Below are 16,890 nucleotides of genomic sequence, written 5' to 3' on the forward strand. Positions count from 1 at the left end.
ATTTATGAGGATAGGGCTAAAAATGAGCAGGCTAGAGGTATGCCTAAATGGCTGACGCAAATCTTGTGTGATAGTAAAATTGATACACCTACTTCTAGTCGTACTCGTTCAGGTTTTCAGCATGCCTCTTATGCATTAGATTGTTATGCTTTGGCTGTGTCTAGTATGTGTGAAGAGGAAGAACCTTTTTCATTTGATGAGGCACAAAAATCAAAAAATTGGTTGGCTACAATGCAAAGTGAATATGATGCTATAATGAAGAATGGTACATGGTCTTTGTGTGATTTGCCTATTGGTAAAAAGGTCATTAGATGTAGAAAGCTAGATGTATGGCAGTGTTGATCGCTATAAGGCTAGACTTGTTGCAAAGGGTTATGCTCAAGAAAAGGGCATTAATTTTGATGAGACCTTTGCTCCCACTTGTCGTATGACTACCATTCGTAGCATTTGTGCATTGGTAGCTCATAATGGTTGGAATGTACATCAATTGGACATAAAGACTACGTTCTTGAATGGAGATTTGCATGAGGAGGTGTATGTATCGCGCAGCCTCATGGTTTTGTTCAAAGAGGGTAGGAAAACAAAGTGTGCAGGTTGAAAAAGTCTTTGTATGGTTTAAAGCAAGCTCCACAAGCTTGGTATGAATAGATACATGCATAGTTGACGGCACATGGTTTTTAGAATAGTCCAACAGAAAGCACTTTGTATGGTAAACGTGTGGATGATGTACATCTAATCATTGCTCTCTATGTCGATGACATGCTGCTCACAGGACCAAATGAGAGTCATATTGCTGATTTTAAGGCTGATTTGAATGCCTCTTTTGAGATGTGAAATTTGGGGCATTTGCATCATTATTTGGGGATACAATTGAAGCAGTGTGATGGAGGTATTGCTTTGTGTCAGACAAAGTATATTGAGACATTGTTGCGGAGATTTGGCCTTGAAGACTGCAAGCCTATTGCTACTCCAATGGAGATAGGTTTGAAGTTGAGTCTTCGTGATGCTGGAGATCACTTTGATGTCACACTCTATCAGACAGTTGTTGGTTGCCTCATTTATGTATGCATTACGAGGGCAGACATTCAGTTTGCAGTCTCATAGGTGAGCAGGTTTATGCATAGCCCAAGGTCTCAGCATTGGAAGGCAGTTAAATGCATCTTTCGCTACTTGAGTGGCACCATACATCTTGGGTTGTTTTATCCCAAGGGGGGATTGTTGCCACCAGATTTACATGCTTTTTCGAACTCAGATTGGGCTGGTTGCTATGACACAAGAGTGTCCACAAGTTGTTTTTGTTTCATGCTCGGTAGCTCATGCATATCTTGGTTGAGCAAGAAGCAACCTACTGTGGCCACTTCTAGTTGTGAAGCTGAGTACAGGGCAGCTTTCATAGCTACGGGGCTGGTTGCTATGACACAAGAATGTCCACAAGTGATTTTTGTTTCATGCTCGCTCCATGCATGCATGTGCATGCACACACTCTTAAAGCCTATGGGACTTTTACAAAACTTAAATATCATGGCCTGAGTTTCTACCACTCTTCTGTTGTCGTGAACTTCACTCACGAGCCCAACAATTATGACTACATCCTTTGCATGAATTCAGTTGATGATTCCAAGCCCCACAATAGTAATCATGGCTTGAGTTTTTTCCACTCTTCTATGGTCATGAACTTCACTCACGAGCCCAACACTTATGACTACATCATTTTCATGGATTCAGTTGATGATTCCAAGATCCACGATAGTAATCAAAATGTTGGATGAAGAGTATGAGAGCTTGTATTTTGCTCCACTCCCAAAGTTTAAAAACACTAAGAACTTGATGCACATTCTAGCAACCATTAATATTCTTTCAAAAACTTCATAGACACGAGACAGGCCAAAACGGATGCCAAAGATATCACTTTCCTCTACATGCTAAGAGTAGTAGGAATGCTATATGTAATGCCAAAATTTGATAAGGGGTAACACCACTAATCAAGTGGTGGTAGTGTGGAGACCAAGAGATGACAGAGAAGGAGGACTTTACCTTTTCAAGGGTGGAAATCAAGAACATTGGATTTGATACATCAAAGCAATTGATACCCATGTTGATTTCTACAATAACTAGAAGAGAGAGCTAGACAATACCCGAATTTTGGTCAAATTAATGGCCACAATAAGGGAAGAACCCATAACCTTACCATAGCCTCAAAAAGTGTCTCGCTTTGTGAGAACCGAAAACAGAACCTTGGGAGAAGTTGAGAGAATCTAAGGGATTTGTGAAAGAGAGACCAAGGTAGAAGACCTTGAAATATACAAGTGAATAGGGTGTGTGCGGGAAACAAGCCCTTGGTTAGAGGCTTTAAAAGAGAATGTGTAAATGTGAGAGAACCTGTGAAAAGGTGAGAAGAATCTACTGGGAGAGAATAAAGGGTAGCATGAGAAGATTTAGGAAGTGTGGAGATATTTTGGGAGAGGTGGAGAGAATCAAGGGTAGCATGAGAAGATTTAGGAAGTGTGGAGATATTCTGGGAGAGGTGGAGAGAATCAAGCAAAAGAGGTGGAGTGAATCAAGGAGAAATCAGTGGGATTAGATGCTTGGATGTAAACTCTATAAATTGAGGCATTGTCCTGATGAGAATTTGCTGGTTTTTTATTATCCATGCCTACATTAAGCTATTAATCAATTACTCACTAATCACGTCTTAATTATTATCTAATCACTTTGTTAATGATGTTGATTCTAGCATTTGATCCACTATAGCTCATCACATTGCTCTAATTTTAACATGGTATCAGAGCCTAGCCTAGAATCCATCAAGTTTATGATCCCATTATCTATTTAATTAGGATTAGTAGATAATTAGGAAATAATCAATTTTGTAGTTATTTTCAAGAAGCTTTCTGTACCCCCCAGCCAGTGGAGGAGCTACCTCTCCTTGCACACATTAAATTAGCCCAAACTCTTCTAGATAGCCATGGCCAACTCATTTGTGCTCCAGCCAGTCTAATCAGAAGCGCAAACCGCCAACGCCAACTGCAAAAATTCACGAATTAAGAGGTGCCATTTTTCTTAGGTGAATTTGATTTCTTTGCTGCTCCAGATCAAATGGGTCTAATTCCTCTTAACCCTAGGGGTTTTCAAGTATGCTCTACAAGCCGGTGAAGTCAGAATTTGATTTGATCAAGTCTACAGTGAGATCCAAGCTCTTCATCAAATCTGCAGGTGACTTTGGTAAATTAAAGATTAAACGAGATAGAAGGAGCTCTACTAGAGCAAGATATTAGAGGCAAAGAGAAGAAATGGCTCGACTCAACAGCAGGAGAAGAAAAGGCATTCTTTACCCGAGGAGGATTCTCTCGCGGACAAGGACGAGGAAGAGGCTGAGCAGGAGGAAGGACCTTCACTTGCCACAACTGTGGAAAGCCAGGACACATGGCAAGATACTGCTACAGCAAACCCAGTGGAGAAGGAACCACATCAGCAAACCTAGTGGAGAAGGAACGACATCGGAAAACTTCATGGAGGCTCCTAAGGAAGAGGGGTCGATCATCTTTTCTGAGAGAGAGAGAGAGAGAGAGAGAGAGAGAGAGAGAGAGAGAGAGAGAGAACCCCACAACCCAATGTAACCTGCCCCAACAACAGAGTAAAACCACCTCTGAGCCACTCATGATGTAGGCCACAACTTGACTCTGTTGTAATCCAGTCAATGTGTATTCTAGAATACATTTAATGTTTACCTATTTTCATTTTAACAGTCTCGAGCACCTCGTGCTCCCATAAAGAGCATTCCTCAAGAGTTTGAGCAACATTTGAGTCACGCAAGGGCAGAGCGGAAGAGATTAGAAGAGGGACAAACTTTGGAGACCATTCAAGAGGCAAATATATTCATTTCTGATGATGTGTCTGTAGAATCAGTTCAATATTTTGTTCATGAAGGCAAAGTAGAGAACATGGAATCGTTTGTGACTACACAACATTTTACTTTAGCCATTTTGCTGATGCTCCGTATGGATTTAAGGCACCACACTTAATACACGATGAAGTAAAGTATGGTGTAAGTGCATATAAAAGAGTCATCGATGCTTTCAAGAAGGTCACAATGGGTGAATCATGGGCACTGGTAATTTTTCATGCTCATGATCAAATCTCTGCTGCACAGAAAGCATTCGTTGACAATCAAATGGTCCATCACCTATGCATATGGTATGTTAAATTTCAAGGATTCTTTTGCAAGTTATAAAAGCTTAAGTTAAAGCCTAACTTTTTCTTTTGTAGGACAAAGCCTAACATAAAAGGCTATAATCTTGACAGACTTTCTTTTGCTGCCGAGTTTGCTACCATTGGTTTCTGGTCTGCTGTGGGTCTGAATAGTAAAGGAAATTTTAATTTTGCTTCGAAACCTAACCGAACAAATATTTTTGATAGACCAGGCGTGTGTCGAAAGTTTAGGGAACTTTCTGGTGATTCAAATGAGATCATGAATCCTTATTATCAAAAACCACAACTTTTGATGATGGATTTAATTGAGCTTCTATCTTTAAAAGGAGAGTGGATCATGGATCTTTTTGTGGGGACAGGTAATCATGCAACCTTAACTTATTACATATTTTATATTGCTCATTTAAGTGAGCTTTACTATGTTGATTCTTTTTTTCTTAGGAACAACCACTATTAGTGCTCTTAAAAAAGGAAGGAATGTTGTTGCTGTTGAGCTAGATCCAGTTCAAGTTTGTTTTATTCACCAACAAGTCATTGCAATGAAAGAATTGCTGGACGAGTTTCAAGAGGTTGGAATGAAAAACATGGCAGCAAACCCAAGAGTGGTGGATGCATTTGGAGAACCTCAGCCCTGATGATGAAATGCAGTTTGCAGATCTTGAGCCTTATAAAGATCCACATATTGTGGATATTGATATTCCTCTTACGGAGTCAACACCACTCATTTTAGGATGCGAGCAAATTGATGAAGAAGTTAGTCAACACCACTCATTGTAGGACGCGAGCAAACTGATGAAGAAGTTAGTCATGATGAAGAGGAGGAATTTCCTGTGCTAGAATAGATTTAGACACTTGTAGTTTCAAACAATTTTTGGTATTTAAATCCTCATTGGGGGTGTTCAAGGATTTCTAGGTTTTGAGAGTGTTTTGAACAACGTTTGTTTGTATTCAAAAAAACTAGCATCACAAATCTTTTTGAGGAGCTTGCGTTTTGAGATTGGTTCAAAAAATTGTTCAAATGTTGTCAGTATTGAAGCATTTATAGGAATTGTCTCATAATTAGACTTGTTTTTTAAATCAATGAAGATTAATTTAATCATATTGAAGTTGTGCGGTAAAAGTAATTATATTTTGCTTTTTAGTAACGATAGCAATAATTTTGTATTCAAAGTGAAGCTCTTTGTTTTTGTGAGTCTCTAATGCAACTTTTGTGTCATGTTTTTTTGTTTGGAATATTCTAAGATTTTGTAGTTGATAGGCTTGTACTTAAACAAGACTTAGACATCAACAAATAGTGGAAAATTTGGTAAATTTTTAATTTAGCGAATGAATCACTTGCAAGTATGTTTTAAGTTAAGCCAAAAGTCTCTTTTTGAAGTTCTACTTTATTGGGCATGTCAAAGATTCTTTTGGTGCTAGATTTGGATTGTTTTTAATAAAGGATTTTTTTGGTCTTTCAAAACTACAACTCACGACCGGTTGCATTTTCAAATGGCTAGGTGTTGATTCCAGAAGTGCCGAAACGAGAGAGAGAATTTCTCGCCTCATGATTGAGTGATATATATTAGGTTAAAATAGGTGAAAATCTCAATTGACTGATATTAGTTAAAACGAGTGAAAAATCTCAACGAATTTACGTACGCTTCCATCATAGAAACCTGCCTAGCAAAAGCTCTCGTAATGATTAGATATATAAACATTGTCATGTGTGGGACCTTTACCATCCACGTGTCCAGCATTCTTTCATGAAGCCTTTTGCTAATCGCTGGTGCACCGGTTGCCTATTTTTGTACCCCCTTATAAGAGAGTACCTGGCTCTGATACCATGCAAAAAATCTCAGTAAGGTGCTAACATATGCAACCGACCACATAGGCTTCCATCTCATAGAAAACCCCGTTTAGTCATCTCCACGAAAAGCACCTGCCTAGCCATCTTCAAGAAAATCTCTTGTGATGAGATAAAAGGGTCGCTGGATTGGATATATGGTTACATAACATTTTTCAATACCCCTTTACTATCCACGTGTCAAGCATCCTTTTATGGAGCACTACACAAACCGTCTCTTTTTCCCAAGACACTCCCCTTAGAAAAGGGTTGTCAATAGGAAAAGTTTGACTAAGGTTTTGACTAAGGTTGAAAAGCCTTCTTAGCATTTTTGACAATCTCCGCCACGACCACCTTTCGGCCACCCCCTTGGTGGCCCCTCCACCTTCTCGACAATCTCTACCACTACCCCCTTGGACTTTCCATGCGCCCTATGAGAGTACTCTTCTTCGCGTCGCCACCTAGCTTCTCCTTTGCTCCTTTAGCCATGTCCTCCATCTTCACACAGAATTGTATGTGCAACACCCTCATTGGATTCACCTCAACATTATCGTCGTCTTAAGTAACTCTTCAGCACTATCTCCAAAAATCAACACCCTTGACCGACTTTGTCATGATCTCAGCCTCTCCAGAAGCCTTGATTCAACACAAGAGTTTCTACCCCCGTCTCGATCCTCGTTGAGGCCATGGCGGCTGCCTCCGTCGTCTCGATGGCAGCTGCCCCCATCTCGATCCTCACTGAGGCCAAGGCCACGCATGCTGGCAATCGCCTTTTCCTAGAAATTGAAAATGTCATCCTCAACTGTCTAATTTGTAAGCATAGTGTGGTCGTCTGCTATACAGGACATCACCCATGGCCATCCTCTCCGCAGAAGCACATGGGACAAATTTGGCATCGAAATGATGGCGTCCATGCAATCCATGCGAGTGCCAAATGGTGGTCAACCTAAAATTCAATACAATCCTCCTAGATTTGTTTCTAAAATTAAAATAGGCCTTTGAACCTTTAATGCAAAACTTAATTCCTCAGGTTATTACTACGGTTATTCAAAACGTCTTTCCTAAGGTTATTACTTATTTAATTAATGCAAGGTTTAAAAAAAGGCTTTGGGTGCTTGTTTGGAGTGCTTAGCTCTGATATCATGTGGGAAATCTCACCGAGGCAACAACACATACAACCGTGAGATCACGTAGACTTCCATCACATAAACCCCGCTTAGCGATCTCCACAAAAGCTCTTGTGATGAGCGAATGAGAGGGTTTGCTCTTGGATACACGGTTTCCCAACATTTTTCCATACCCAATGTGGAACGTTTACCAGCCACGTGTTGTCAAGCCTCTTTTTTGAAGTGCTACATGGACAGTCTCTTTTTCCCAATGGTTGTTGCACCCATTTTCCTACCTTCACAAAAAAGTGCTTTGATTTAGCACACCATATGTTTACATGGGTAACATTAAAACATTTTGGTGCTCAAAATTTGTAGATTAATCCTCATGTCATTTCTTAAAAAATAAATTGTATTTTTTAATCACAAAAAATTATGCGACTAGCTACATTTCTCTAAACCTTAGCATTTGTCTCTTTTTCCCTTAGAAACATACATCACATGAGTCAATTTTTATGGAATCCAAGCAAGGCTCCCTATAGCTACAACTACAGATTATGTTATATAGCTTGCTCTCTGGTCTATGTACCATCAGCTTAAAGGCTTGGGGCACCCCCCACCAAAGAAAAACATACACCAAGGTAAAAGGAAGATGATGAAGGTAAGGACCTTGTTTCTCTTGTGCAAGGGGGTCTTTGTTTAGTTTGTTGTTGGCATTAATGAATTATGTTGTTAGTAGACATAGCATCTCAAGTTCAACCTAGTAGGAGCACCTCTTATCTCGACTCTATTGAGATTGTCTCATGCTTGAGATGTGTCCTCTCTTGTTATGTAAGAGGGGATGTTAGATACATCTTTGTCTAGATGCACACATAGGCCTATGAGATGTCAAGTAAAAGGGACTTGTGGATAACAAGAGGGGTTAACTTTTATCGACCCATTGTCACAAGGAGAACATTTATATGTTTGGGGTTTCATGATCTTCTCACTATGTGATTGCTAATGGTGCTATGTTGTCTTTACTAGTAGTATGAGTGCATATATAAGTTATTTTGAGCAACCTGCATATGCAGACATGCCCAGCCATTGCACCACATGTACATGCACTAATAATGTACCATAAAGAGAACATAAAAGCTCCCGAAGGCTCTTTGAAGGTGGACAATTTAGACATATGTTTTGGAATTTTGGACTAGACTAATGAGAGAATAAGGTGGCCAATCACAATAATAAACCATAGCAATAGGCCTCCTAACCATCCTCCCTTGCCATTACTTTAAATTTTGGTAAATAAATCATGTGATAGCTCATGGAATACATCTACTCACTTTAACGCACACACATGCATGTGTGTGCGCATGCACTAGTAAAGCCTATGGGACTTTTACAAAACTTAAATGTCATGGCCTGAGTTTTTGCCACTCTTCTATGGTCAGGAACTTCACTCACGAGCCCAACACTTATGACTACATCCTTTGCACGGATTGAGTTGATGATCTCAAGCGCCCGAAGGCTCTTTGAAGATGGATAATTTATACATATGTTTTAGAATTTTGGCCTAGCCTCATGAGAAAATGAGGTGGCCAATCACAATAATAAACCATAGCAATAGCCCTCCTAACCATAGCAATAGCCCTCCTAACCATCTTCCCTTGCCATTACTTTAAATTTTGGTAAACAAATCATGTGATAGCTCATTGAATACATCTACTCGCCTTAACACACACACATATGCATGTGTGCACATGCACACACTCTTGAGACACACACACTCATTGTAAACAAATCATGTGATAGCTCATTGAATACATCTACTCGCCTTAACACACACACATATGCATGTGTGCACATGCACACACTCTTGAGACACACACATGCATGCATGTGCATGCACACACTCTTGAGATATAGTAAAGCCTATAGGACTTTTACAAAACTTAAATATCATGGCCTGAGTTTCCACCACTCTTCTGTTGTCGTGAACTTCACTCACGAGCCCAACAATTATGACTACATCCTATGCACAAATTTAGTTGATGATTCCAAGCCCCACAATAGTAATCATGGCTTGAGTTTCTGCCACTCTTCTATGGTCATGAACTTCACTCACGAGCCCAACACTTATGACTACATCATTTGCATGGATTCAATTGATGATTCCAAGATCCACGATAGTAATCAAAATGTTGGATGAAGAGTATGAGAGCTTGTATTTTGCTCCACTCCCAAAGTTTAAAAACACTAAGAACTTGATGCACATTCTAGCAACCATTAATATTCTTTCAAAAACTTCATAGACACGAGATAGGCCAAAATGGATGCCAAAGATATCACTTTCTTCTACATGCTAAGAGTAGTAGGAATGCTATATGTAATGCCGGAATTTGATAAGGGGTAACACCACTGATCAAGTGGTGGTAGTGTGGAGACCAAGAGATGACAGAGAAGGACTTTACCTTTTCAAGGGTGGAAATCAAGAACATTGGATTTGATACATCAAAGCAATTGATACCCATGTTGATTTCTACAATAACTAGAAGAGAGAGCTAGACAATACCCGAATTCTGGTCAAATTAATGGCCACAATAAGGGAAGAATCCATAACCTTACCATAGCCTCAAAAAGTGTCTCGCTTTGTGAGAACCAAAAACAAAACCTTGGGAGAAGTTGAGAGAATCTAAGGGATTTGTGAAAGAGAGACCAAGGTAGAAGACCTTGTTTAAATATACAAGTGAATAGGGTGTGTGCGGGAAACAAGCCCTTGGTTAGAGGCTGTAAAAGAGAATGTGTAAATGTGAGAGAACCTGTGAAAAGGTGAGAAGAATCTACTGGGAGAGAATAAAGGGTAGCATGAGAAGATTTAGGAAGTGTGGAGATATTCTGGGAGACGTGGATAGAATCAAGCAAAAGAGGTGGAGTGAATCAAGGAGAAATCAGTGGGATTAGATGCTTGGATATAAACTCTATAAATTGAGGCATTGGCCTAATGAGAATTTGCTGGTTTTTTATTATCCATGCCTACATTAAGCTATTAGTTGATTACTCACTAATTACGTCTTAATTATTATCTAATCACCTTGTTAATGATGTTGATTCTAGCATTTGATCCACCATCGCTCATCACATTGCTCTAATTTTAACATGGTATCAGAGCCTAGCCTAAAATCCATCAAGTTTATGAGCCCATTATCTAGTTAATTAGAATTAGTAGATAATTAAGAAATAATCAATTTTTTAGTTATTTTCAAGAAGCTTTCTGTACCCCCAGCCAGTGGAGGAGCTACCTCTCCTTGCACACATCAAATTAGCCCAAACTCTTCTAGCCATAGCCAACTCATTTGTGCTCCAGCCAGTCTAATCAAAAGCGCAAATCGCCAATGCCAACTGCAAAAAAAATCACGAATTAAGAGGTGTCGTTTTTCTGAGGTGAATTTGATTTCTCTGCTGCTCCAGATCAAATGGGTCTAATTCCTCTTAGCCCTGGGGGTTTTCAAGCATGCTCTACAAGCTGGTGAAGTCAGAATTCGATTTGATCAAGTCTACAGTGAGATCCAAGCTCTTCATCAAATCTGCAGGTGACTTTGGTAAATTAGAGATTAAGCATTGAATGTTTGGTCAAATCTTGTGTTTCTTGGCTTAATCCTCTACTAGACTAATTGCTATTGATGGCTTTGAAAGGCTTTGAGCTCATTTGAACTCTAAGGCCTCAGATCTGGGCTCCCCGCATACTTTGTTTTTTGCACACAAAACAGAGGATTAATCTAATCAGTGCTAATCACTGTATTTTGGTGCAATTGAGGGTTCAAATTAACCATTAGGTATGTGATACAAATCCCTATAATTTTAGATTGCAATTCGGAGTTGGTTTGATACTCCAACCATTCCGTACAAATTGGTTACCCTTGATTTAATGTAATTTCTGGTGATTTTATGCTGATAAATTGTTGTAATTATCTCTTAAACACCAGATTGAGTTTTAAAAGGGTAGACACTACCCTTGAATCTTGAAATTGGATCAAGAGGTAAGACCCCCTTCACATCATCATGAGTACAGCATAAGAAATAGCCAAATTTAATGGGGAGCAGTTTTACACATGGCAGACAAAAACCATGTATCTGCTCATGAGGAAAAATCTGTGGGGGCTAGTTGAGGGAAGAGATGAATTACCAGAGGTGAGAGGGAAAAATGAGTGGAAGAGCAAGAATGAAAAAGCATTGGGACTTATTGCACTCAGTTTAAATGATGAAATCATTCATCACATCACAGGGATACAATGGGAAAAAGATGCATGGGATGAAAATTCAAAGATAAATTTGTTAATGCAATTCTACAAATTGGATATGAAAGAAAGTGAACCTTTAATCACACACTTGAACAGATATAAAAGCATTAAGCAACAACTAGCAGCTACTATTGGCAAAAAGGTAGAAGATGATGAGGCACTAGCAGTGCTTCTGAAGAGTGTGAACAAAGGTGAATATGAAAATATTGTAGCAACACTAAAGAATGTACCTGAATTGAAGCTACATGAGATAGAAGGATCTCTACTAGAGCAAGATATTAGAGGCAAAGAGAAGAAATGGCTCGGCTCGACTCAGCCCAGCAGGAGAAGAAAAGGCATTCTTCACCCGAGGAGGATTCTCTCGCGGACAAGGACGAGGAAGAGGCTGAGTAGAAGGAAGGACCTTCACTTGCCACAACTATGGAAAGCCAGGACACATGGCAAGAGACTGCTACAGCAAACCCAGTGGAGAAGGAACGATATCAACAAACCCAGTGGAGAAGGAAGAGGAGTCGGATCATCTTTCCGAGAGAGAGAGAGAGAGAGAGAGAGAGAGAGAGAGAGAGAGAGAGAGAGAGAGAGAGAGAGAGAGAGAGAGAGACCCCACAACCCAATGTAACCTGCCCCAACAGAGTAAAACCACCTCTGAGCCACCGATGATGTAGGCCACAACCTGACTCTGTTGTATGACTAATCATCTATACACAACAAAATGTCTACCTCCAACTCTAATAAGCTCTGGTCCAATTCTGATTCCCCATCTATCTTAGATGAACCAGTAGAATAGTCATCAAAACTGTCAATCAAAGTTCAATCAACTCCTCTCTGTCTTTCCAACTCTCCAATCTCTAAAATTTTGCCTATTTTCACATCATACCTTATCATTTTTCCCTTGGGTGTATCAACAAACAAGTCTATACATCCTCTGTAGTACCAGTCTTGTCTAGACCTCATTTCTAGGTGCCTAGCTCAAGTGGAGGAGGATCCTGTTGTCCCTCAAAACTAGGCAATGGGTGCAACATTTTGGCAATGGGTGCTCACTTCAAGGTTTTCAAAGGTTTTTGCTTAAGGGTTAATCATGCCCTTCCTAGTATGATAGGATATGCCCCAACCCCGACTGGCATTACATGCATGTCAATCACTACCTTTTGCCCAAGTACATTCAATTCCATGGCCTCAATCAATTACACCAAATATCATACACGTGCCATTTGGGATAAGGGCATATGGTTCATAAGTCTTATAGCCATGATATGTATAGTAGACAATGGCCAAAGATGGATTTAATTCACCATATTCTAGGTGCCTAGCTCAAGTGGAGGAGAATCTTGCTTTCCCTCAAAACTAGGCAATGGGTGGAAACATTTGGCAATGGGTGCTCACTTTAAGGTTTTTAATAAAGGTTTTTGCTTAAGGGGGTTAATCATGCCCTAATCACTTGTAATGCAACCTATATAAGAGGCTCATATCTAATGGAAAAGTATAACACTCTCACTTTATCCATCATCTTATTGTTTTTATGTTGTATTAATCCTAATTTTATGTGATTAGTCTTAATCCTTTTTTATTAACTTAATGTTGCCATCATCATGATCTTCATTCATCATGTTTGATCCACCATGAAAGCCAACAATGTATCAGAGCACAAATCTACACTCCTTCAACTTGATTAGCTTTAGCTTATCATTTAAACTAATCATGGTTAGTAGTTAATCTCTTTCTTGCCATTTCTTCCATTTAGGTCATTTCCTATTTTTCCCACAGTCAATGGATCTTTTATTGCTCCTCATAGGAGCAACCATAGCTCAAGTAAATATTTGATGCCTCTTCCTAGCTCAAATGCATAACCATCAGTCGATTCAATTGGAGGAAACCACGTGCAACAATAGTAGACGATTTGAGAAAGCTTACACTTTTGGGGGAAAATGTGAAAAGATGCAGGGGAGAAGAGTATATATATATATATATATATATATATATAGAGAGAGAGAGAGAGAGAGAGAGAGAGAGTATGTGCCCTAGTCACATGAACCATTCTTGTTTCTCTCATAAAGGGTCTACCTAGGATGTAGTCATAGAAATTAGGCTATTATGAGAAAAGTTCATTACACAAAAGAGTGGTAGAAAGTTAGGCCAAAACTATTGATTCTTAGATTTAACAAAAGCCCATGGGTTTCGTAGTGGCCCCATTAGTGAGTTTCACTATTAGACTGGTAGTGTCAAGTGAAGGTTTCCTCCACTTCTCCCAACACTGCTTGGTGACAACCTCTCCATCTAGTATGGCTTTGACTTGTTGACTGTCCTTGTATTTTATAGGGCTGATTACAACACTTTTTGTAGAGATAAAAGGGGTGCAGAATACATGCTACTCATGCTCTTTTTGCTACCTTTAGTAGATTTCAATTACTTGGTTTATTGGCTAGTTCTTTTGCTTTAGACTAAGAGGCTTTTAGTTTGGTCTTCTTGTTTGGAATGACTCAGTGGGTTGGCTAATGTTCCCAACTTTTCCCAAGATCCCTTTCTTTACACTCACTCATTCTGTGCATGCTCATTTGGCTCCATTCCATCAAAGTTTACATGTTTTTCTAACTCACAGAGTCAAGATTTGCTCATATTGGTGGCATTTACAAAGGTCACAAATTTATGGTGAAAGTATTTATTGATGATGTTATAGATAGCCAAGCTTTAACCAAAGATTTAATGATGGAATACTTTCTTGATGACTTTGTTGCCAATGTTGTCTCACTTGATAAAGCCCACATCTCATAAAGGTACTTGGAAATGATAGGCACACATGAACTAGCTCTTATTTAGGACACTTTAACTAGCCTTTATGGCAACTAAGTGTTTAACCCTTAGGGTTATCATCTCTAAAAAAATTAAAAAGATAGACGATTTTTGCAACGAATCTCCGTCTCTGTGCTAGAAGAGGAGGTCACATCATCGTCATCTATGCTTTGCTGAGGAGGATGCTGATCATGTCATAGTTTGTGTACTTTTGAGGAGGTCACACTGCCGCTACCTGTATGCATGGAGGAGATCTACAGCTAACTGTATAGCTATGGTCGTCACATATCATTGGTGACAGAGCTATTTCTTTCTTGTTGTTGCACAATGAGTAGAGTAGTCGAATGCAACTGACTGGCCCTTCTTGTGTAGTTGATGCATGTCAAGTGAGCTATGATGATGTTTACTTGCTTATTCTTCTATGATGAATGGGCTGGTCCACCTATATGCTCATCTAGACGTAAGCGCCTCACTAGTTAAAATCTCTTCTCTGCTAATCACCATTACTGCTTGTTGAGCAAGAAATGTTTACTTGTTTCTTTTATAGGAAAAATCTAGCCCTCTCTCCCTCTGTCTCTCTATATCCCAAATGCCTACTCTTGTTACAAAAAGACCACATAAAGCTCTTCATGTTGTCCTCTCTTTTCTCTTTTGCAAGCCACTTAATCTGTAGAAGCAAGGATTTCTTGGATTGACACCAAGACGAGTTAAGCTCATAAACTTTGAAGAATCCTAAGATAAAAAGAAGAGAGATAATGAGGACAGACTTAATTTGATGCTAATGCTTACTCTCACACATTAACATGTTTAATCTAAACTATCTATAATATCATTTTCTTAATCCTACCATAGACCTATGCACAACTAGCTCCGATAACATGCTAAGATTCATGGATCTAGGCATGGCTATGGTGGGTGAAAGGGCTAGAGACTCCTATTGGCAGTGTATAGTGTATGTCAAGTGAGCTATGATGGAAATGACTTGCTTATTCTTCTATGATAAATGGGATGGTCCACCTTTAGTGCATGCAAGTGAGCTATGATGGTGATGACTTGCTTGTCTTCTATGATAAATGGGCTGGACCACCTATATACTCATCTAGACACAGGCATCTCACTAATTGAAATCTCTTCTCTACCATCATCACCACTGTTTCTTGTTGAGTGTGAGATGTTTACTTGTTTCTTTTATAGGAAAAATCCAGCCCTCTCTCTCTCTCTCTCTCTCTCTCTCTCTCTCAAATGCCTACTTTGGTTACAAAAAGACCACATGAAGCTCTTAATGTTATCCTCTCTTTCTTCTTTTGCATGCCACTTAAGAAGAAAGGCTTTCTTGGATTGACACCAAGAAGAGTTAAGCTCATAAACTTTGAAGAATCCTAAGATAAAAATAAGAGAGATAATGAGGACCTACTTAATTTAATGCTAATACTTACTCAGAGAGCATTAAACATCAGAGAAAATGATATTACTCAGAGAGCATTAAACCTTAGAGAAATGATATTATAGGTAGTGTGAGTAAGTGATATTACTCTGAGAGCATTAAACCTCAGAGAAAACGATATTGCTCAGAGAACATTAAACCTCAGAGAAAATGATATTACTGAGAGAGAATTAAACCTTTGAGAAAATGATATTATAGGTAGTGTGAGTAATATCATTTTCTCTAAGGTTTAATTCTCTCTGAGTAATATCATTTTCTCTGAGGTTTAATTCTCTCTGAGTAATATCATTTTCTCTAAGATTTAATGCTCTCTGAGTAAGTATTAGCATTAAATTAAGTAGGTCCTCATTATCTCTCTTCTTTTTATCTTAGGATTCTTCAAAGTTTATGAGCTTAACTCTTCTTGGTGTGTCAATCCAAGAAAGCCTTTCTTCATAAATGGCATGCAAAAGAAGAAAGAGCGGACAACATTAAGAGCTTCATGTGGTCTTTTTGTAACCAAAGAAGGCATTTGAGAGAGAGAGAGAGAGAGACTCGGAGAGGGCTGGATTTTACTGTAGTAGGATTAACAAAATGATATTATAGGTACCTACTTAACACTAGTTCTGTAATTGGACACTAAAGTGTCCTGAAAGTTAGCATTTTTCTTGAATTTTTGTGGGCAATCTATTAAGAGTTTTGAAATGCTTAACATCCACAGATGTTCCTCAAGACCCAAAAAAAATTTGAGATTTTTTTAATTGCACTTTTCTTAGCTTTTGCAAGGCAATATTTTAATTTTCTTAGACGCATGCTGATAAAACGCATGATTTTTGCTGTTTTCAAAATAGTAGTAATTTGTACATAACTTTTAGAAGGGACATAGTTTGATCATGAAACTTGGCTTGATGGAAAGCCCATGATGTAAACTAAATCTTGGAATCATCAAACGATAATTATTGGATAAATTTTTGACTCGCTAATATTGAAATGATGTTTTTTATACAGGTGGAGCATGAATTTTTCTCCTTCCATATGCAAGCTAATAATGTAAAACTTGAGGTGCACCCATGTTATATAGGGTAAATACTACTTTGTTTTGAATTTTCCAAAACTTTAGAGCCACTTTTTGGGCCTCTTCTCATACATGGCCTTTTGCGCAACCTGTTTTTAATACGTAAAATGTCTAATTATGAGCCTAATTTTGATTTTCATCAAAGGGGAAAGCTGTGTAAGTGCATTATTTGTTGTAACTAT

Source organism: Cibotium barometz, chromosome 3, assembly GCF_041138505.1.
Source record: "Cibotium barometz isolate CiBa-2024 chromosome 3, ASM4113850v1, whole genome shotgun sequence".
NCBI lineage: Eukaryota > Viridiplantae > Streptophyta > Polypodiopsida > Cyatheales > Cibotiaceae > Cibotium > Cibotium barometz.